The following is a 21,251-nucleotide window of genomic DNA, read 5'->3' on the forward strand; positions in this document are numbered from 1 at the left end:
ATGGTCCAAGTTTTATTTAATCTATATATCATCTATCTATCTATCTATCTATCTATCTATCTATCTATCTATCTATCTATCTATCTATCTATTATTAAGGGAAACCCCCAGAGTTTTTTTAGACAACCCCCAAAGTCATGGAGCTTTCTTTAGTACAAAAGCTTTCGAGTTACAGAGCTTTTCTTCTTCTGGCCTTTTTGGCACAATTGCCGCTTTCCCGGGACACTTGCCCGATTTCGGGGAAATTGTCCAGGACGCCGTTTTTGGGGACGTCTTCTGGAAAATAGGGATGCCCAGCAGCCCTAGTGCACGGTTATCTACCTCGCTGAAACAGCAAGGACGATAAACTGGCCTTCGGGCAGCTAGCCGAACAGGATAAAATTTCAGTTCAGATTTATGGGAAGTTGTTGTTGGGGGGGGGGGTGGAATCTGGTTTGGTGAGTTTGAAGGCTGGGAGTAGACAAGAGACAACCTCGCTACTGTGAAGAAAGGGAACTGTCGGGGCGGAGAAGGCCTGAGACCGACATTTCCCACAGCTTCAGCAAAAGAGGCAGAAGACTTAAGTTCTGGAAGCGGAATAGCTTAACTTTAAGGCTTTATGCCCAGTCAGGAATTTGGTCTAACCGATTAGCGCTCCTTTTCGCCTTTCTGGAATGCGTCTTTCAGGCCCATGAGAAGGGAGGGTGTTTTTTTTCCTTTTTGGGTTGGCTCATTACAACTTTTTCGCCTTTCCAGTCTCCAGAAAATTGCCAAAGGACGAGGCGAGTGGTATCTCAACACTTCTCGTCTGAACAGGCCAGCACACCTGCAAATGCAAAAAGATGCATTAACTCGCGGTCCAGATTTTCCGGATTCCTGCAAAGGCTGCTAAGCTGACTTTCCATGCAGGTAGGCAGACTTCTTGGTGCCGTTGTGTGGGCTTTGAGGCTCCTGTCTTCTCCTCAACCTACGCTTTCCATTCTTTTATTTTTAAGTTTCCAGTTTTGCATTCTTTTGCATTCTTCTGCAGCTGTTCTTTGAGACTTCCCTGACAGCTCTTTGGACATCTTGCTTAGCTGCATATACCTTAATTCCTTCCCCTTATTTCCCATGTTCCCGCAAGTTTAATATTATCAGCTGCTGGTCACAAGGTATCGTCTACCTGGAATTTGTATCCGAGATCAAATTTCTGCAAGGTATTCCCTCCTCGTCAGCTTGTCAGCTTGATTTCTTATTTTCGATGCCATACTTGCAAGCTCTGCATGTTCCGTTAGTCTGCTTCTTAAGCTATGTTATTGGGATGGTAAACTGCTTTTTCTTTTTTCTTTCTTTGTGTGTGTGTGAGAGAGAGAGAGAGAGAGAGAAGGTCGTGTTCTTTCTTTTGTTTTAAGAGCAGAATTGGCTGACCTGCTCGTCCAGTGGCGTAGCGTGGGTTGTCAGCACCCGGGGCAAGGCAAGTAATTTGCGCCCCCTAACCCGTGGATTTGCGCCCCCTAATCCTAACCCCCAGATGCTGCGCCCGGTGCGCCCGGCCCCCCCTGCACCCCCCACGCTTCGCCACTGTGCTCGTCTCAAACTTTAAGAATTCCTAAGTGAATAAACCCACCTTTGTGCCCTCCTCAGGAATAAAGGGTTGCTGTAGCTCAAAAAGTAAAAACCAGGACACCCCCAAAATGGTTGAGGTTTTTATTTTTTTGGAAACCACCAAAATTGTCGAGCTTCTTTTAGACAAACACCAAAGTTGCTGAGATTTATTTTTTTTAACAAAAATGACCAAAGTCCGGATGAGTAGCAACCTTAAATTAGATCTGAATGACAACGTATCTATAGCATTGTATTATAAGAAGAAAAACACCCCCCAAATTGTTGAGATTTTTTTTTTTTAAGGAAAACTCGCAATTTTCTGATTGGCTTGCCTGAGATCCAGGACAAAGCTCCGTAAATTCCCCCCATACGTCAATTGCACCTTTGAAATCTCGGTAATGTCCGGGAAAATCCGGACGTATGGCAGCCCAAACAAACAAACAAACAAAAACAAATCCCTTTAGATCAGTACTAAACCCCGATATTAAATCAACACTGAAAATAAAGTAATGCTTGGCATGTTAACAAGATAATGAATATCCTTTCTCAGGGTTAACAAAAGACTTAGCAGCGTGTTTCATAGAACAAAATAGCCTTGAAGCTTATCTGAGATCCTAAACCCAGCTTGGCTGCAACTATGCCCCATTGAATTCAACAGGACTGCATGTGAGTAAATGTGGTTATTAGTACTGCACTGTGATTTTAAAGGGGGGGTGGATTTTTTATTTTTTATTACCAGCGGGCTTGCTCTGACTGATCCATTTGGTTAGAAGTGACTTTGGCTGCAATCCTGCACAGTATTAGACTGTAATATTTCCATATTATGCAAGCTTATTACCAAGTAAATATTTATAGGATGGTCCTATAAAATCCCAAGGACTCCAGTGTGACCAGGGTAGGAACTGGGCTATCCTTATGTAGATGAATTGTATCATTTATTTCCAGTTTCCTGAATTAAAATCCTAACAGGAGGAAGGCAAGGCAATGATAAAATCTCAATAATGAGCATTATTTCATCTCAAAACATGCCCTTAATTCTACCCCATCTGTTAATTGAGGTCATCTAAGTGGTGTTTCTGTACAGAAATGTCGGCTCTAGGAATGTTTTGGATCTCATAGCAGAGTGAGCCTTCCTGCTTTCCCCCCTTTCTTTAAAGTTATCTTGGACAGTTGCACAGCAAGTGCCCTTTTTTTGTTTTAAAGAGAAGGAGACCGGCATTGAGCTTACTTGATTTCAAGGGGGAAAGAAAACTATTTGGTCTGTTGCAACAAATATGTAGCAAGTCGTTCTGCTGTTATGAGTCCTGTGATTTCCCGAGTTTTTGCAACCTTCTTTTCCCTTGGTATGCAAGTGTGGGATACAGGTGCCAGAATGCAAGGGTGGAAAGATCATGCGCGGTTTAAGCAGAAACTTAAAAACCAAATTCAGCTTACACTGTGGGAGAGGAAAACAAGATAAGAGCAGAAACATGCTGTTTCTTCTACTCCCCCCCCTTTCCTGGGAGAGCTTTATGGGCAAAATGAAAATGCTGTCTAATTATAAATGGAGAAGGAAATGTTCCTGTGTGTTTGTAATTCCCCCCACACACTCGTATTTTCCATACAAGTTAACACAGAAGTGGTAGCAGCAGCCCAATCTACCATCATTGTGTGATTTCAACCCACTGCACTTTTCACTTGTGATGAAAACATTACAAAAGTCATGCATTCGTCTCAATTTGGACAGGGTGCTGTTGACTAAGGCCGATTGGATTCTGGTTAAGTGTCCGCTTGTGAAAGCTTCTGCGTGCAATTGTTTCACCTCCTCAATATGACTTTGGGACTGTCTGTCTTGTGAACCAAAGAGGCTTTGGATTGAGCCCATTTTGTGGAGCGTATGCCTGGCGAATTTCTTAACAAGAAGTTCTGCGTGCGTCTCCGTGACCTTCTGGTGTGAGGCCGGGTCCTTGGAAAGGAGCCCGCTCACCCCAAGAGCAACGTCATGTGTTTGAAAAATGGCATGCAGAATGAGATGCCTTGATTCCTGTGTCCCGTGCAAAAAGGACAGAGTGTCCTTTGGGGTTTTCTAAATTGTGTTTCACAAAGCACTGCTGCAAAAACAGCTACTGCTTCTCCTCCGAAAAGTATTTTTGCTTAAAAACCCATTTTTTAATGGCGTGACCTCTCCCCCCCCCCAAATACCTAATAGATTAAAAATCTGATGGAAGATACACTCATTTCATGCATCTGGACTTCTTGCATATGTTTTTCCATACTCTGGCAAGTTTTAGAGACAATACCTGTGACCCCCTCTTTCCAGGCAATGATTTCAACAGCAGATTCACCTAAGAGTTTGTTCTGCCATGACCTGAGCAATCGTAGGAAGCCACGTTGTAGTACGAGATTGTTTTATTGGCTTTGGGTTTTCCAGTATCACATGGTCATATCATAGTGCTGCAAACCCATTAATCATTTTCAGCCTGTCATTATAAAAGATGTGGTTTTTATCATAATAAGGCTGAAATCAGTAGGCATTTCAAGTAAGACAAGGTTAGCCTCACATGTTTCTGGGATAAGGCCCCAATGAATATAGTGGAACATCTCGTGAGCAAGGGCAGAATTGCACTGCATATTAAAATGAAATCAATGCGACTTAATGTGATTAAAATATGTTTTATTAGTGGGTTGCGCCTCCCCCTCTGTGCTGAAAGCTTTCATCCATTTACAGCATTATCAATATGTGATTTTTATGTAGCAATAAGCCTGGAATCCTAAAGACACATATTAGGAAATAAATCCCCTATGCTCAGTCATGCTTAAGCACCCTTCATTCAGGCTGTAAGTCTGACAAGTCATTCAGGAGCTTATGAATGGCCTTTCTGCCATACTTTATGCTTGCATTTTATATCATAAGAGTCTGTATCTTTGTATTTGGATGCTCGCTTCACATTTTTCCATATACAACATGGGAAGAGGGACTGTCCTTTTATTGGTTTCCAGTCAAAAGGACTCTCTTAAGAATTTTTTTCCCCTTAGACTTTCTCCCCTTCCATAATAACATGGTTCATGGTACACCTAGCTCTTGCCAAGATCAAACACATCTTCTCAGTATCTTTGTCAAGATAAAGTCAGTTTTGTGTAGCTGGAACCTAAGTGGTTTGGGTGACACAACATCTTCAAACAAGCACAATAGCTTCTTATTAATTGCAAGGACAACAGACATGCTAAGATCTGGAGGTAGTTTTTATAAGAGTACAGTAAGCTCTCTTATTCAGTTTTCTTGATTATCTTAATTGATAGTGCCCTATCATGTTTATTTGTGTAACAATTCTAAGCCGTTTTTCATGCTGATGGATTCCAGGGAGATATACTGCAATCATCATCATCATACCATATAATAAATAATCATATCACACATCCTTCATAAAAATAAAACTGAGAAGTAATAAAACTATCAGTAAGGTGGAAGCTTACTGACAGATTGGGTTGGTCAGGGTTGGTTGAAAGACAGATCATTGGCCAATTCTCAGTCAATGATCAAAGATTGCTGGAATTTTTACTAACAATTTGCTAAGCAAGACCTTTCTTATTTTCTTCTGTATGAGGGGAGACCCAGGATCGCTTAATATGTGTGAGTTACGCCTTAAAACAATTTAGAGATCCTGCGGGTTTTCTTTTGTTTTGTTTTTGGTAAAATCAAATCACATTGGTAGATCATGGGATACTAGAAAATAACTAGAGCCTACAAGACTGAAATCACCACACATGTAGTGATTAGCTATTATTCTGCAAGCATTTTATCAGTCTCATTTTTGTATTTTAAACAGCTTTATTTGCATATAATTAGTAATGGACTTGCAACAATCCATGGCTGGTCTATTAAACAGAACTCCTGTTCATCCAGACTCCCAAAGAGCCAAATAATCTGTGTGTCTCCTTCTCCTACCCATCTCCCCTTACTTCAGTCCTGTGGTCGGAAAAGGTTGTACATCTTTCATTTTACCTTTGATCTGGCTGGGTGGGTGGCATGTTCTGCTGGAATTGTCCTGCCTCTGCTGGAGGCAGGAGAAAACCGATAAATTCCTCCCAGCTGCCCTGTTCTCCAGCTACAATGCAACCATCAGATAACAAACCCCTTAAATCTCTCCCCTTTCAGTTGTAATTTCAAGCCGGAGGTAGGCGGGTCTAGATCCTATTTACCAAACCCAACAGCATTCCAGCAGAAGCTCACCTTGCCAAATCGGCTCTGAGTCCTAAGTTATAATGTATAGAACTAACATTCCTTTAGAAACCGTAGAGGTGCATGGAGCTAAAATGGAATGTTAGTGCTCTTCAACATGCACAAGCAATGCTGCTTTAAGCTTGCTTGTAAAAGGTAAAAAAAGAAGAAGAGTTTGGATTTGATATCCCCCTTTATCACTACCCTAAGGAGTCTCAAAGCGGCTAACAATCTCCTTTTCCCTTCCTCCCCCACAACAAGCACTCTGTGAGGTGAGTGGGGCTGAGACTTCAGAGAAGTGTGACTAGCCCAAGGTCACCCAGCAGCTGCATGTGGAGGAGCGGGGACGTGAACCCGGTTCACCAGATTGTGAGTCCACTGCTCTTAACCACTACACCACACTGGCTAAAGGACTTGGACAGTTAAGTCCAATCAAAGGTGACTATGGGATTGCAGCGCTCATCTCGCTTTCAGGCCGAGGGAGCCAGTGTTTGTCCACAGACAGCTTTCCGGGTCATGTGGTCAGCATGACTAAACCGCTTCTGGCGCAACAGGACACCATGACGGAAGTCAGCGTGCACAGAAACACCATTTACCTTCCCGCTGCAGTGGTACCTATTTATTTACTTGCACTGGCATGCTTTCGAACTGCTAAGTTGGCAGGAGCTGGGACAGAGCAACGGGAGCTCACCCCATCGCAGGATTTTCAACCACCAACATTCTGATCAGCAAGCCCAAGAGGCTCAGTGGTTGAGACCACAGCGCCACCTGCTTGCCTGTATTACTTTGAGCCAATAGGGGATCCTGCAAAGCAGTTGGGGAGAGCAGAGTCTGTATAAACCAGGTCTTGTTCCCTTTCACCAGGTTTTGTGTAATCTGCGTGAGCGAGACACTTTTGGCACCTTTGTAAAAAGTACGGCAATCTGACACACTGACTACAAAATATAATTCGCAATCTAATTTAAAACAATGATGATAGCACCATGGAGGAAGTGAAAACTAGGAGGGAAACTTCCATTCCCATCAGAGAAGGAGGATTGTGCAAGCAGGGTGAAAGAATGCACTTGGTTTTCAGTTTCGTGGCCTCTAAATGAACTGCCCAGGGCGCATAATGCAAAGAAAAAAGCTGGAGGGTGGGGAAATGCAGAGTGAATCCTGAAGCACATGGAGATGGCACGCCTTCTTTCAGAACAGGTCTTTCTGACTCCTCTAGAGCTCCAAACTGGGTAGGAGACTCCTCCCAGTAGAGGCTAGTTTTTTGGGGCAAGCAGGCCACTACCCTCCCAGTTCAGTCTATCCTCCTACCAGCTTGTCTTTTTACCTACAACCAATCCAGAACAGGGCAACCTGCCAGCTACTCCCTCCTTAGGGTTGCCCTGTAGACTTCTTCTTCTTCTCTGGCGATCCCTCATAGCCGAGTAAGATTGTCTTCCATAAACACGGTCTTAACAGTGAGTCCGTAAGTGACTGTGGAGGCCAATTCTGGATTCACACATCCTTCCACAGTGGGGACATAGGTTTCCGGGTGGGAGTTGATCACGGTGAGGGTTTGCCAAAGGTGCCTTCCTCTTAGCTCATTTCTCCCTTTTGTCTTGAGTTTGAGCGTCTTCAAAGTCCATGACACCTTTAGTAAAGGCTGTTCTCTAACTGAAAAGCTCGCATGCCTGTGTTTCCCAGTTGTCGGTGTTCACACTACATTTTTTTAGATTTGCCTCGAGAGAGTCTTTAAACCTCTTTTGTTGACCACCAACATTACGCTTTCCATTTTTAAGTTCGGAATAGAGTAGTTGCTTTGGAAGACGATCAACAGGCATCCGAACAGCATGACCAGTCCAGCGAAGTGGATGTTGAAGAATCATTGCTTTGACACTGGTGATCTTTGCTTCTTCCAGTACACTGGCATTAGTTCGTCTGTCTTCCCAAGTGATGTGTAAAAATTTTTAGAGACACCCGTTGATGGAAGTAGTACTCATCAGGGAAGAAGATGGAGACAAAACTAGAATTAGCTGGCTCCTACCTATCCTCAGCTCTTGGGTCCACATACCGTTGGACTCCCTGGCTTCTGTCCCACCAGTGCCAAGCGGCATCAGCCACCACTGCCACCCCACCCATTTCTTTTCAAGTGGACATATCTGAGACTGTCCTCCGTTACAAGGGGTTGGACTCTTAAGGCCCTCGTGACCCCTTCTGACTGCATGATTCTACGATTCTGTGATTCCTCCCACTTTGAAACGATCTCCTTCTCCCCTCACACAGGTCACCGGTCTGTTCTCTGGGTAGAGTAAGTAAGGTCTGAGTTCAGGTTAGCACTCACTTAGAACAACTTCTAGAGCCTTGCATGGTAGAACCCTTTGCTCCCAGTGAGTATGGAGCACGGAAATAACCCTATCAGCACTTACCTGGAATTAAGACCAGTTGGTCCCATAGGGTTTACTTCTTAGCAGACATGTTTGGGATTGCCCTGTAAAAGGATGCTTACTGTCGTGCAATAAAATATCCCCTTCTCAAAGAACTCTGAACTGGTTGCAAGCCCAATACATACATACATACATACATACTATACCGCCCAATACCCTGGGGTCTCAGGGCGGTTCACAGAATAAAATCAAGATGTAAAACCACAAAATACATAATAAAAATAAAAACAACAACCCAATAGCCGCCCCCATAAAAACACATTTTAAAAGGGCATAGGATGTTGATAGGATCAACCAGGTTTGCCTGGTTAAAATGCAGCGTTTTGCACCTAAAGGTGTCTAATGAAGGCACCAGGCAAACTTCCCTGGGGAGAGCGTTCCACAGATGGGGGGGGGCACTGCAGAGAAGGCCTGTTCTCATGTTGCTACCCTCCAGACCTCTTGTGGAGGGGGTACATGAAGGAGAGCCTCAGAAGATGATCTCAGGGTCCGGGTAGGTTCATATGGAAAGAGGCGGTCCTAGAGGTATTGCGGTCTTGAGCCGTTTAAGGCTTTATAGGTCAAAACCAGCACATTGAATTGGGTCAGGAAACTAATTGGTGGCCCATGCAATTGGACCAGGATCGGTGTAATATGCTCAAACCATCTTGCTCCAGTGAGCAACCTGGCCGCTGAATTCTGCACCAGCTGAAGTTTCCGAACCGTCTTCAGAGGCAGCCCTACATATAACGCCTTGCAGTAATCTAACCTTGAGGTTTCTTTTACATGGGTTGCGGAATCTGCATTTAGAGCTGATGTAGTTTGCTTCATAGCAGATGCCCATTTCTTGTGGAAGGGGCTTCTTGCCGGGTAGGGGCAGAGCCACTGTGCTAGCTCCCCAGCAAGTAGGTTGGCATAGCTTCCCAGGAGGGGGCAGATGACGAGGAAGTTGGCGTGGTGCAAACACATTGCAGAGCCAATCTGGTGCTCCCGCTGGCACTTTTTCACCATGCCAACCTCCCTGCTCCCAGTCAGCTGCACTGACTCACCTGTAAGCTAGCGTAGCCGCTTCTGATTCTTGGGATATATTAAAATCTCTGAAGCACAATGATTTGTGGATTCTGCTCCTTCTCTTGTAGGGTTTGGTGCTTCTTCTACTTAGCTGCAATATTTTTGTACATTCGCTATTGTAATTTGGGGACCACTTGCCACTGTAGCTTCTCACTCACAAAACTTGCAGTTGGTTGCCTGTTGACCCATCTACCTGTCTGCCACAAGCTGCTTTCATGGTCTACTCTGCTGTGATTGCAAAGGGCTGAGAAATTAAATGGTTCAATACGGGTAATGATATATTTTTAACCGTTATTTTTTATTTTTAAGAGTTATTTTATTTTTAAGAGTTATTTTTCCAAATAATTATGGTTGTAATGGTTGGAGTCAGATGCCAAGGCTTGTCTGCTTCCCTGATTTCCAGTGTGCTTTAAAAGACAGCTGAAATATATTGCATACATTTCTAAGGTATTTCCCCATGTAAACTCCCACCATTATTCTTTGGCAAATAATAGGGGGTTTAAATGCTTTCAAAATGGAGAATAGGTTCTGTTTTCCTCCTGCTTAGTCAATGCAGTCGATGAGCCATTTGAGTCATGCCTGTACACATTTGAATAGTCTCTCCACAAAACCACGTTTTTATTTTTTGTTTTTAATTTCCTTTTGCTCTTAATTTATTCTTGACTTTTTATAATGTTATTGTTTGGTTTTATGTGCTTCTGTTGTTGTAAACCGCTATATTTTAATGATGTTGTTGTTTAGGCGTTTAGTTGTGTCCGACTCTTAGTGACCCTATGGACCAGAGCACGCCAGGCACTCCTATCTTCCACTGCCTCCCACAGTTTGGTCAAACTCATGTTCATAGCCATCTCGTCCTCTGTCGTCTCCTTCTCCTTGTACCCTCCATCTTTCCCAACATCAGGGTCTTTTCCAGGGAGTCTTCTCTTCTCTTGAGGTGGCCAAAGTATTGGAGCACTCAGGGCTGATTTCCTTCAGAATGGATAGGTTTGATCTTCTTGCAGTCCATGGGACTCTCAAGAGTTTCCTCCAGCACCATAATTCAAAAGCATCATTTCTTCGGCGATCAGCCTTCTTTATGGTCCAGCTCTCATTCCCATACACCACTACTGGGAAAACCATAGCTTTAACTATATGGACCTTTGTCGGCAAGGTGATGTCTCTGCTTTTTAAGATGCTGTCTAGGTTTGTCATTGCTTTTCCCCAAAGAAACAGGCATCTTTTAATTTTGTGACTGCTGTCACCATCTGCAGTGATCATGGAACCCAAGAAAGTAAAATCTCTCACTGCCTCCATTTCTTCCCCTTCTATTTGCCAGGAGGTGATGGGACCGGTGACCATGATCTTAGTTTTTATGATGTTGAGCTTCAGACCATATTTTGTGCTCTCCTCTTTCACCCTCATTAAAAGGTTCTTTAATTCCTCCTCACTTTCTGCTATCAAGGTTGTGTCATCTGCATATCTGAGGTTGTTGATATTTCTTCCGGCAATCTTAATTCCGTCTTGGGATTCATCCAGCCCAGCCTTTCGCATTATGAATTCTGCGTATAAGTTAAATAAACAGGGAGACAATATACAGCCTTATACTCATTTCTCAATTTTGAACCAATCAGTTGTTCCGTATTCAGTTCTAACTGTAGCTTATTGTTGCACATAGAGATTTCTCAGGAGACAGATGAGGTGATCAGGCACTCCCATTTCTTTAAGAACTTGCCATAGTTTGCTGTGGTCGACACAGTCAAAGGCTTTTGCGTAGTCAGTGAAGCAGAAGTAGATGTTTTTCTGGAACTCTCTAGCTTTCTCCATAATCCAGCACATGTCTCTGGTTCCTTTACCCCTTCGAAATCCAGCTTGCACTTCTGGGAGTTCTTGGTCCACATACTGCTTAAGCCTTCCTTGTAGAATTTTAAGCATAGCCTTGCTAGCATGTGAAATGAGAGCAATTGTGCGGTAGTTGGAGCATTCTTTAATGATACTGCAGTATATAAATATTTTTTTCTATAAATTAAAAAAATGGCTAAAGCTTGGAAGGGCTTTGCTTTCTGCCATTGCAGAGAATTTGAAGTTTTCCTGTACAGTATTTGTATCTAGCTCCAACTTCCATGGGAGAGTGGATAACCTGTTTCCATAAATGTTTTGAAATGCAGCCGTTTCTGAACTTCTCTCTGAAGACTGAACAATTTGACAGAAGCAAAGACAAACCAGCTCAAAGAGCTGTTAATGCCCTTGTCCCCATTTTTCGCTTTAAGAAATAGAAGCAAAACTTGTTTTCCACTTATATACTGGATCCCATCCAAGAGAAGCATCAGGTCTGCAGCTGCTGAGCTGTACCAATAATGTACCAATAATTCACCCGGGTTGCCCACTGGCCCGAAGATACTCTTTATTGAGCATTCGTCTTGACTGACTTTCAAGGAGATGGTTGGCTATTTAGTTCAGATTTAAATAGTGTGGCATCAAAGCAAATGTTCTCCCACCCTTTCCAGGGCATTTCCCTATCACTCTCCTTATTGCAAAAGGTCCATTGTTTGGGGTTTTTTTGGGTGTGTGTGTACATTTATTGCACAAGACTTCTAACCAACTATATCTGTGCAACCTGAATTTGTGACCCCATCCGAAAACTGAGACAGGCCAGAAGTGCCCACTTTGTTCTGCTTTGACCTCACTGCTCCGATGGCAATATAAGAGAGGAAAAATAAACAGAATCGAATAGAGTCGTTGAGCTGGAAGGGACCGCAGGGATCATCTAGTCCAGCCCCCTGCAATGCAGGGATCGTTTCCCAAATGCAGGGATCGAACTCACAGCCCTGAGATTAAGAGTCTCATGCTCTACTGACTGAGCTATCCCTGATGGAATGTGGAGGCATAGTTTTGCCTTTGGACTCATTTACAATTTAAGCAACTAAAAATATTCCAACATAATTGCCAACAAACCTAAGGTAAGACCTTATTCTCCATAATGCTTTTGCAGTACAAATCAGAAACCCCCATAGCTAGTCAAGAACTACTTTGAACTGAAGTACAGCATGCTTTTTCCTGAAGGGGACCTCTTGTTTTTGCTATTCCGTGGGGTGCTGGGAGCGAGACGGTGGGCCTATGCTCCAAAGTGGAACAGAAGCAATTTTAAAAATAATAAGCCTAGCGCTTGATTTAGTGACTGCCTTGGCAGGGAAATGATTGTGTCAGAAGAGATAGTACTCAAAGCTGCCCTTAACTCTGTAAGATTTGCATGGTTTCTTGGTACGAATAAGACTAACAAACAGGGAAGGGGGACTGGAATTAAATTCAGCATAACAACCCCCCACCAGACTAAAAAAAATAATTATCCATATACTAAGAATCTTAAAAATATTCACCGAATGGGAAGCATATCATATTCACTGCCTCCTGCAGCAGCAAAATTGCAAGTTTAGACTTTGGAGGCTTAGGAAACTTTGTTTTGCCTCATTAACCGTTCGACTTTGGAGTTTGTTCCTACCCTGTCGAGGAACATATGGGTATTTGTCTGGGTCTTAACACTGAGTACACTCACTGCTATTTACACTAGTATTAGAGCTCATGGTGGCTTATGCCAAGGTGCAGAATAATATAGATTTTAAAAGGGCCACGTTGTATTTGGACACAAGAATGGGTGGAGGGAGAAGGCAGGAGAAACCTTCCTGTATACTGAAAATGTTGGTGTTCAAAAAGAAAGAAAGGGAAAGTTTGCCTCCTCCGAAACAGGAGTCAAATCCACAACATACATTGAAAGCACATTCCGTGTGCATTCCTTCTCCTCAAAGAATCAAAGGAACTGTCATTTGTGCTGAGCAGGATCCTAGGATTCCTTGGGGTAAACCATGACTGCAAAAGTGATATAAATGTGTTTTAAAGCAGGCATCTTCAACCTTCTAAGACCCAGGACCCACTTTTAACCGAAATATACAATTGAGATCCGCTTCTTAAACTTTAACCCTACATTTGCACAGTGGCAGAGTTCCTGCTGCCACCCAGACTGGATCAGGCCGCAACACACTCGTAGCTTCTCCTGAGCCACCAGTTTATTATAAGAAAAGCTGCTCCCTTTCCCTTATGGGGTATTCCGGAGCCCGTATAGAGTCCTTAAGTAGGTTCCCTATCGGCAGGAGAAAGTAATAGAGGCCAACCAGAGTATATTGAGAAGCAAAGCAGCTAGTAAGCCTGATCTTTATCCAAGGAACTATTGCAACAGGGTCCCCACTCACCACACACAGCAGGGAGGAGAGAACCCTGAACAATGGTGTACAAGCCCTTATATATAGACTTTTGAAATTGCCCGCCCTGTAGCCCAAGGCTACCTCCGAAAACATCATACATACATCACAGAAGGAGGTGGCCTACAGCAGAAATCCTGTTTGCCAGGATGCCTGATAATGGTCACTGATTGCATTACCTGGGCAGCCTGGCCATTCTTATTACTTAGTTCCTGAGTCCAGGTCACAAGCTCACCCTATTCATACACAAACATGCCCTTAAGACAGGATTTGCAAGCAAAAAGACAATAGGAAGGCTTTCCCCATTTGCCCCACTTACTGCAGAGGAATATCTGAGGTCATTGGGAGAGTCAAAATGGCTTCAGGATTGCTCTCCCATGCTATTTCAGACACACATGGTTCATATATTTAGGTCTGTGTGCATTTATGAGCATTTATTCCATATTTGCGACCTTAAAATTCTTATAACAAGTTGAAGACCAGCGCTTTAAAGGTGGTGTGCATGGGACCTTGATCCATCCATAAGCATTTTGAGGGATGTGAAATGGCATCTGAGAACAGTCCCTGCGTTCAAAAAGAGCTGGGATGAGAAGTTGCGGTGAATGTGAGCATTTACCGCAGCTTCACATGCCAGCTTCATCTCTTAAAATGCTTACAGATGGATCAAGGTAGGTTGGTAGGTCAGCAGGTTGGCTTGCAAGCAAAGGGAGTCAACTCCAGAAATCCTGACCTATGCAAACCAAGTGTTTGAGAAGCAAGCAAACAAAATGTCTTAAAGTGTGTGTGTGTGTGTGTGTGTGTGTGTGTTTAGGGGCTTAGAAAATCAGAATTCTTTGTGCCCATACTCCTGGACATGCCGAGAAGGATAAACTGAATTCGAGAGTTACAGGAATGTGGAGGGGAAGGAAAAACACAAGAAACAAAAATGCTGGAAGCAATGTAGGAACTGCAAGTTTTTTAAAAATAAAAATATGCAAGTTGTGAAAGCTGGGGGTTCTGGGCTCAGAGCAGCTGGCATGAAGAGAGGAATTCACTATTTTCTTCCCTGCTTTGATTGCGAGGAAATCCCACCCGCAAAAGCTGGTTTGTGCATTGGGAAGAAATGCTGCTTTGGTTTGGCACCAAAAGAAGGGCCAAGTCTCAGGGGCAAAACACATCAGGCTCAATACTCTGATCTATATCCCTTTGAAACCCTAATGAGCCGCTGTTAGGGATTGTGGGATATTCACTTAAGTCAGTCAGGGATGTGATTTGGTATAAGGCAGCTTCCTGCACTCCCGAAAGATGGAGGGAAGTGTGCTAAAATATTACAGTGGGCATTTGAGGAGATGGAAAATTGCAACAACATGTTCTCCACCAAGGAACAGTGCAACTCGAGAAAAATAAACACAGTAAGAATGAGTGCTGAAATACAATAGCAGTGCAACCTTGCTTATTTTGAAGCAAGCTCCACGGATAATAAACAACCAGACTTCAGCATCATTAAAATTGCAACCTGACTGTCCAGCTTTTCCATGCCATGCTGAACTGGGTGTGAGAAGATTGTTAATGGCCATTTCTTTTTCTTTGGGGGGTAAATGCATTTTATTAACTTATTATTATAGCACATACACACATGACACTTAGAAAACAAACTACAAAAGAAAACACAAAACAAATGTTAAACATATATCCATAAATCTGCAAGCATCTGCATATGGACTTATGTTAATGGCTATGCCGCAGACTCGGTCAAAATATATCTCGTTGATGCACAGAATATAAAAAAAACCAAGCAGAATAAATCAAAGAAAGAGAAATGGGAAAAAAAATTAAAATGGCTCATCTAAGGAGGTTATAAAGCAATAACTTATTTCCATAAGAAGGCTTGCTGAAATAACCAAATCTTAAGTTGGTGCCTGACACTCATTGCAGATCATGCCAATTTGGTTTCACTAAATCAAGAGATTCGGGGCCACCACACTAAATGCACCATTTCTTGTTGAAGATAGTCTTAACAGTGCCAGGCTCCGTCAGACATGCCACAGTGGCGGATCACAAAGACTGGGCAGGGGTGTAAGGAATAAGGTGATCTTTTAAGTAAATGTTAACTCTCTATGCTAACAGTAGGACTATGAAGACAGACCAGTAGCATACCAAGGTGCTTTGTGTTGTCAGTGGCTAATGTCTGACAACACCCGTTCTCCAGAATTCTGTTCAAGGGCAGCCCCACATGGAGTCCATTGCAGCCATCTATTCTCAAGGATACTAGTAGTTGAACCACCCTAGACGAACTATCATGATCCAAGAACCGTGCAGCTGGCAAATGAGCTGCAACCGTGTTTAGCAGTGTCCGCATTATTCTGAGCATCGTCAGCAATTTTAGCAATTTTTGTGAATGCCTTTAGCAGATAGAATTTATGCTCTGCATCTTACATCCCAGACTCTGCCCATGTATGACTGCTTCTGTCTGTGCTTACGAAGGAAAAATTCAGCAGAACCATTTTACGGCTGTGCTTCCTTTTTTGTCTGAACTGCCTGGCCTTTTAATGAAGGCTTTCTTATAACCGTAAGCAAACCCATTGTCCTTTGCCAATTCTGAGCTGAAGGAGTTAAATGAAAACATGTCTAATCTCTTTATCCTTGTCACACCACTCTGCTATGCAGTAATACACCAAAGAATTTTTCAGAAAGCAAAGGTTGGGGACATGGAATTGCTCTCTCTGTGGCTAAGGGGAGAAAGAAAATATGGAACAAACGCCTGTCTAATTTCAGTGTTACCCAGTGAAGTATTTTAGGCTTACAGGGTTAGGCAGGGAGGGAGGCCAGCGTCTCAAAAACATCAGCAACTGATGGCTGATTCTGTATTGTCCATTTTTAAAAGACAGAACTGCGAGACAATTTAGGAGAACTAGTAACAGCTTCTTGCAAATCCTTGGCATGGTAGTAAACCTGTGCAAACAACAGCTGAACGGCTGCAAAACTTGCAGAAGGAGTTAATTGGGCAGGGCTTTTCAATTTCCTTATGCAATACCTGCAGAGACACAGTGACACGTAGCACAGAGATTTTGCTTTCAATATATGTTTGTTCCTGCTTTCTGCAAATAAATTCTCAGGTGTGTCAATGGCACTTTGCGAATGGATGGCTCTCAAATCCAGCCTGTGTTTTATTCTAGAACAAGGGTGGCTGACAACAATTTCATGTGGGTGGCCCTGCCAAATGATAAGTCAGAGTTTGGTGGTATAAACGCCTTATGATTTCACCTGTGGCAGAGCGCATGTGCGCAAAACCTGTGAAGCTCTTACTGCAAGGTGGAACCTGTTTGTTCTGGAGCATGATCCCTCTGGACCATGATGCGGGTGGTGCTGTGGTCTAAACCACAGAGCCTAGGACTTGCCGATCCGATCAGAAGGTCGGCGGTTCGAATCCCTGCGATGGGGTGAGCTCCCGTTGCTCAGTCCCTGCTCCTGCCAACCTAGCAGTTCGAAAGCATGTCAAAGTGCAAGTAGATAAATAGGTACTGCTCCGGTGGGAAGGTAAACGGTGTTTCTGTGCACTGCTCTGGTTCGCCAGAAGCGGCTTAGTCATGCTGGCCACATGGCCCAGAAGCTGTACGCCGGCTCCCTCGGCCAATAAAGTGAGATGAGCGCCACAACCCCAGAGTCGGTCACAAGTGGACCTAATGGTCAGCGGTCCCTTTACCTTTACCACTGTAGTGGCCACAGAAATTGATCACCCCTTGTCCTATAATTCAGTCCACTCTACAGCACCAATACAATGGTACCTTGGGTTAAGTACTTTATTCGTTCCGGAGGTCCGTTCTTAACCTAAAACTGTTCTAGACCTGAAGCACCACTTTAGCTAATGGGGCCTCCTGCTGCCGCCGCGCCGCCAGAGCACAATTTCTGTTCTCATCCTGAAGCAAAGTTCTTAACCTGAGGTACTATTTCTGGGTTAGTGGAGTCTGTAACCTGAAGCGTATGTAACCTGAAGCGTTTGTAACCTGAAGCGTATGTAACCTGAGGTACCACTGTAATAGTGAATGCAGGTATTGAGTGTTGGCAGAATTGCAGCCAGAATGAGGCAAAGAGCATGCTCAAGACTTTCCAAAGTGCAACATGTGGGGCTTACTCCACCCCAAAACCAGTCCACGCACATTAGCCACAGAATATTGAGTGCCAGTTATGGGGGAAATAGGGAAAGGTGTGGAAGGGTGAGTGGACAACAGAATCTCAGAGGATAGAATGGATGGCAGGAAGCCTGGACAGGACAGGATAGGATACACAGATGAATTTTGTTGCAAGCTCCATTTCCCCACTCTTAATTCAGAGTTCTGGAAACTCTGTCCCTGTAAGAGAAGTTTTTTCCATTAAAGTGTGAAACAAAAGGGTGTGAAGACTTATTTCCACATCTCTAGAGAGCTTCTATTTAAAGTTCCAGTTGTGGCGGATGACTAAGGTTTCTCAATCTTTTCAGCTATAGCATTATTTTACTCAAAAAGGAAACAGTTTGATTTTTCTGTGCGTTTCGGTGTCTGTCTTCGCAAGACTGCCAATTGGCAATTGTGGCGAGCTTTCCTCTTCCCTCCTTTAGCTTAAGGAGATATCATATAAATTTCTGGTTGCTGAATAATACTTTTCTTTTGGATTAAATGGGAGGCAGACTTCAAGGCCCCACCCCTGAGTCACTTCGCTGGGCCCACATCTTTTGAGGGCAGGTCATTGAAGTGCATCTATCTCTTGAGGAGTGGCCGATCCAATTGCACTTTCTGCAGGCAAGGCAGAACTATCCATTCCAGCAGACGCAGACTGGAAGGAGGCAAGATCAGAACAGTAAATCCCAGTGAGATACAGCAGGCGGCCTCCCCTGGGGTGTGTGTGTGTGTGCTGTGGGTACACAGAAAACAGACTTGTTAAAATCAATATATTTCGCATGGAACGTTATCTATTGTGTCCTATTGTGCCCAGAACCAAACTCTGAGAATGACTAGTCTATGGTTTGATGATGATGATTTCCCAGAAACAATTTAGAAGAGGAGGTCCACCATCATCCGTGTGGTTCATTCAGAAAAGGATTAGTTCATTTAAGAGAAGGAATGATGGGGGACATAATCCCATTTAGGTAGCAGCCGCACTCCTGTTGCCTTCAAAAGCTTCCCTGGATTTCCTGAGGTCTCCCCCTCCCCCAGTCCTTTATCTTGCAAGGAAACAAAAGGAAGTGGAAATAACTCTGAGCAGAAAGTAATGCTGGAATAAGACATGTGGGGCATCGTGGTTTTGTTAGTCATTGCCTGTAAAAAATAATAATTAATCACCACTTCAGGTTTTATAACTGCAGAGATACTTTTTAAATTGTCGGCTCAGTTCTTGCTCTTTGTTTGGAAGTGGGAAGGCAACCTTGTTTAGGGAAGTTTTTAATATTGGGTGTTTTAACGTGTTTTTAATATTCTGTTGCGAGCCGCCCAGAGTGACTGGGAAAACCCAGCCAGGTGGTTGGGGTATAAATAATAAATTGTTGTTGTTACAGTATTATTATTATGAGATAAATTAAAAGATGATATGCCAGTTGCGGAGATGTTCATTTGCAGCACAGTCCTGTGTATGTTTACTCGGCAGCAAGTTTGGCAACATTCAATGGGACCAATTATTACCAGGTAAATATGCATAGTATCACAACTTTCTTAGCACAGTGGTACCTTGGGTTACATACGCTTCAGGTTACATACGCTTCAGGTTCCAGACTCCGCTAACCCAGAAATAGTGCTTCAGGTTAAGAACTTTGCTTCAGGATAAGAACAGAAATCGGGCTCCGGTGGCGCGGTGGCAGCAGGAAGCCCAATTAGCTAAAGTGGTGCTTCAGGTTAAAACAGTTTCAGGTTAAGAACGGACCTCTGGAACAAATTAAGTACTTAACCCGAGGTACCACTGTATCTCCTGAGCTGCGGTTCTTTTAAAGCACTTATTCAAAATCATCTCTCTGTGTATACAATAGTTCCTCATGCTTTAGTGTAATCAACAGAACGCAGGGCAAGGCTATGCAGATAGAAGCATCCTTGACTCTTAGGGACACCAAGGGCAGGGAGCACATTGAATTCTTAGAAAAATAAAACACTGTACTTGGGGGATGATGTTGCACTGAGAACAAACTCTCCCGAATAATCAGTGACCCAGTAGGGAATGTAGGCCATTCCTTTCAGGGTTCCTTGCCATATACCTTCTGTAAATATATACATTTTGGGGACTGCATGCCCACAATTGGAAAACAGCCTTTACCAAAGGTTTCATGGGCTTTGAAGATGCTCGAACTCAGGACAAAAGGGAGAAATGTGCTAAGAGGAAGGCATGCTTGGCAAACCCTCACCGTGATCAACTCCCGCCTGGAAGCCTATGTCCCCACTGTGGAAGGACGTGTGGATCCAGAACTGGCCTCCACAGTCACTGACGGACTCACTGTTAAGACTGTGTTCGCAGAAGACAATCTTACTTGGCTACGAGGGATTGCCAAAGATGAAGAAGACTCCCCCCATTAACCTCCCAATTAATTTCCAAGGTGTCCCCTTTCTTCCCCATTCAACTACTAAACTCACTTTTCACCTTCCCAATCTCATTTTTAAGCCACCCCTCTCTTCTGTTTTCTCCTTCAGCCCCATGTCCATCACTCTTCATCCCCCTCCTGTTGTGCAACCCCAAACTTGCAACCCCAACCCCCCTCCATGGAAACATTCTGCATCTTCGTCCTCCCGTACTTTGCAAATACTAGGCATCCTTTTCACCTTTTGACCAATGATGCCCTCCTATTCTGCAAAACCCTGGCTTTCATCTCCCTCCTTTTCTGAAAACTCCTTTGCACCCCCATTTTCAGCTTCACTCTGTTTTCCCCTCCCCTCACAAGCAGATCAGCCCTGTTTTCATGTCTTCACCTCTGTCCGTTCTGTGAAGACAAAGGATGCAGACCCCTCAAATATTCCATCATATTTTACCCCAACCTCTGCCATCATTCAAAACCTCTGTTTTCCCGTTTCATTGAAACTTCTGCCATTGTTTTAAACCCCCCACTTTCCCCCTTTCTCACTTCTACTCTCTGGTCCCTGCTATTGTGTAACCAGCCATCGCTTTTGCTTCCCTACCTTGCTCAGATTTCATGCAAATTCAGGTTTGTTGATAAGGCACTACAGGGGTTAAATATACCAGTTGTGGGGAGGGAGGAGGGTCGCGACTCAGGCAGAGTCAAAGGGAATGTATGGTGTTATTACAATTTGTTGGGAAAGAATACGTAAGGAAAACAATAAAAATTTACTTTTTTTAAAAAAAAAGATAAGGCACTACAGATCTTCCAATGCTGCATGGTGACGTTCTTACTTTTTTATTATATAAACAGACAGGCACCTCCCATCATCGTAACAGGAGTGCTTGTGAATTTTCAGATATTTTAGCATGTTCACAACATTCCCACCAGGGTAGAGAAATTCCTGTTTCTGGTTTGCAGGATGGGGGTGGTGAAATAAATTGGCAGGCAGCCTGCAGTCCTCTCAAATTTAAATTGCCATTAGAGTAAGTGACTAATCCAAAGTTGTTTGGACAACCCTGGAATGCTTCCCAAAGTGAACATTTTATGTTCTGCATGCAAATGTGTGATACCAGAAGTATTAAGTAAAGAGCTTTGTTTTGAAAAATATACTACTTGATTTAGATATTAGCTTTGAAACAAGGGTGGCCTAGGATTCCATTGTGGGAATTCTTGTTTGACAACTTAATTAATTTCCAGCAAAAGTATTTTCTTACCTTTCTGTTCTGGAATTGAAAAGTTCCAATGCC

General features: G+C 43.5%; 1 protein-coding gene and 1 long non-coding RNA gene across 4 annotated transcripts in view; one reads left to right on the forward strand and one right to left on the reverse strand.

The window, feature by feature from the left end:
• Positions 1–578: 578 nt before the first annotated feature.
• LOC309540940 lies at positions 579–12,646 on the reverse strand. Its single transcript, XR_014223549.1, has 2 exons — positions 12,582–12,646; positions 579–805 (listed from the first exon to the last, which is right to left on the reverse strand). It is a non-coding gene; the product is annotated as an uncharacterized lncRNA (long non-coding RNA).
• Positions 752–21,251, forward strand: part of RBM47 (RNA binding motif protein 47) — a 93,142-nt gene continuing 72,642 nt past the window's right edge. For 2 of the 3 annotated variants that reach the window (XM_082238196.1, XM_082238197.1), the window contains exons 1-2: positions 752–888; positions 2,114–2,229. The gene's annotated coding sequence lies outside the window, so the exon portion shown is untranslated. The remainder of the gene's footprint in view (positions 889–2,113; positions 2,230–21,251) is intronic. The other variant, XM_082238189.1, reaches the window with a different exon arrangement.

The sequence above is a fragment of the Podarcis vaucheri genome (genome assembly GCF_965113315.1).
Source record: "Podarcis vaucheri genome assembly, chromosome: 9".
Lineage (NCBI taxonomy): Eukaryota > Metazoa > Chordata > Lepidosauria > Squamata > Lacertidae > Podarcis > Podarcis vaucheri.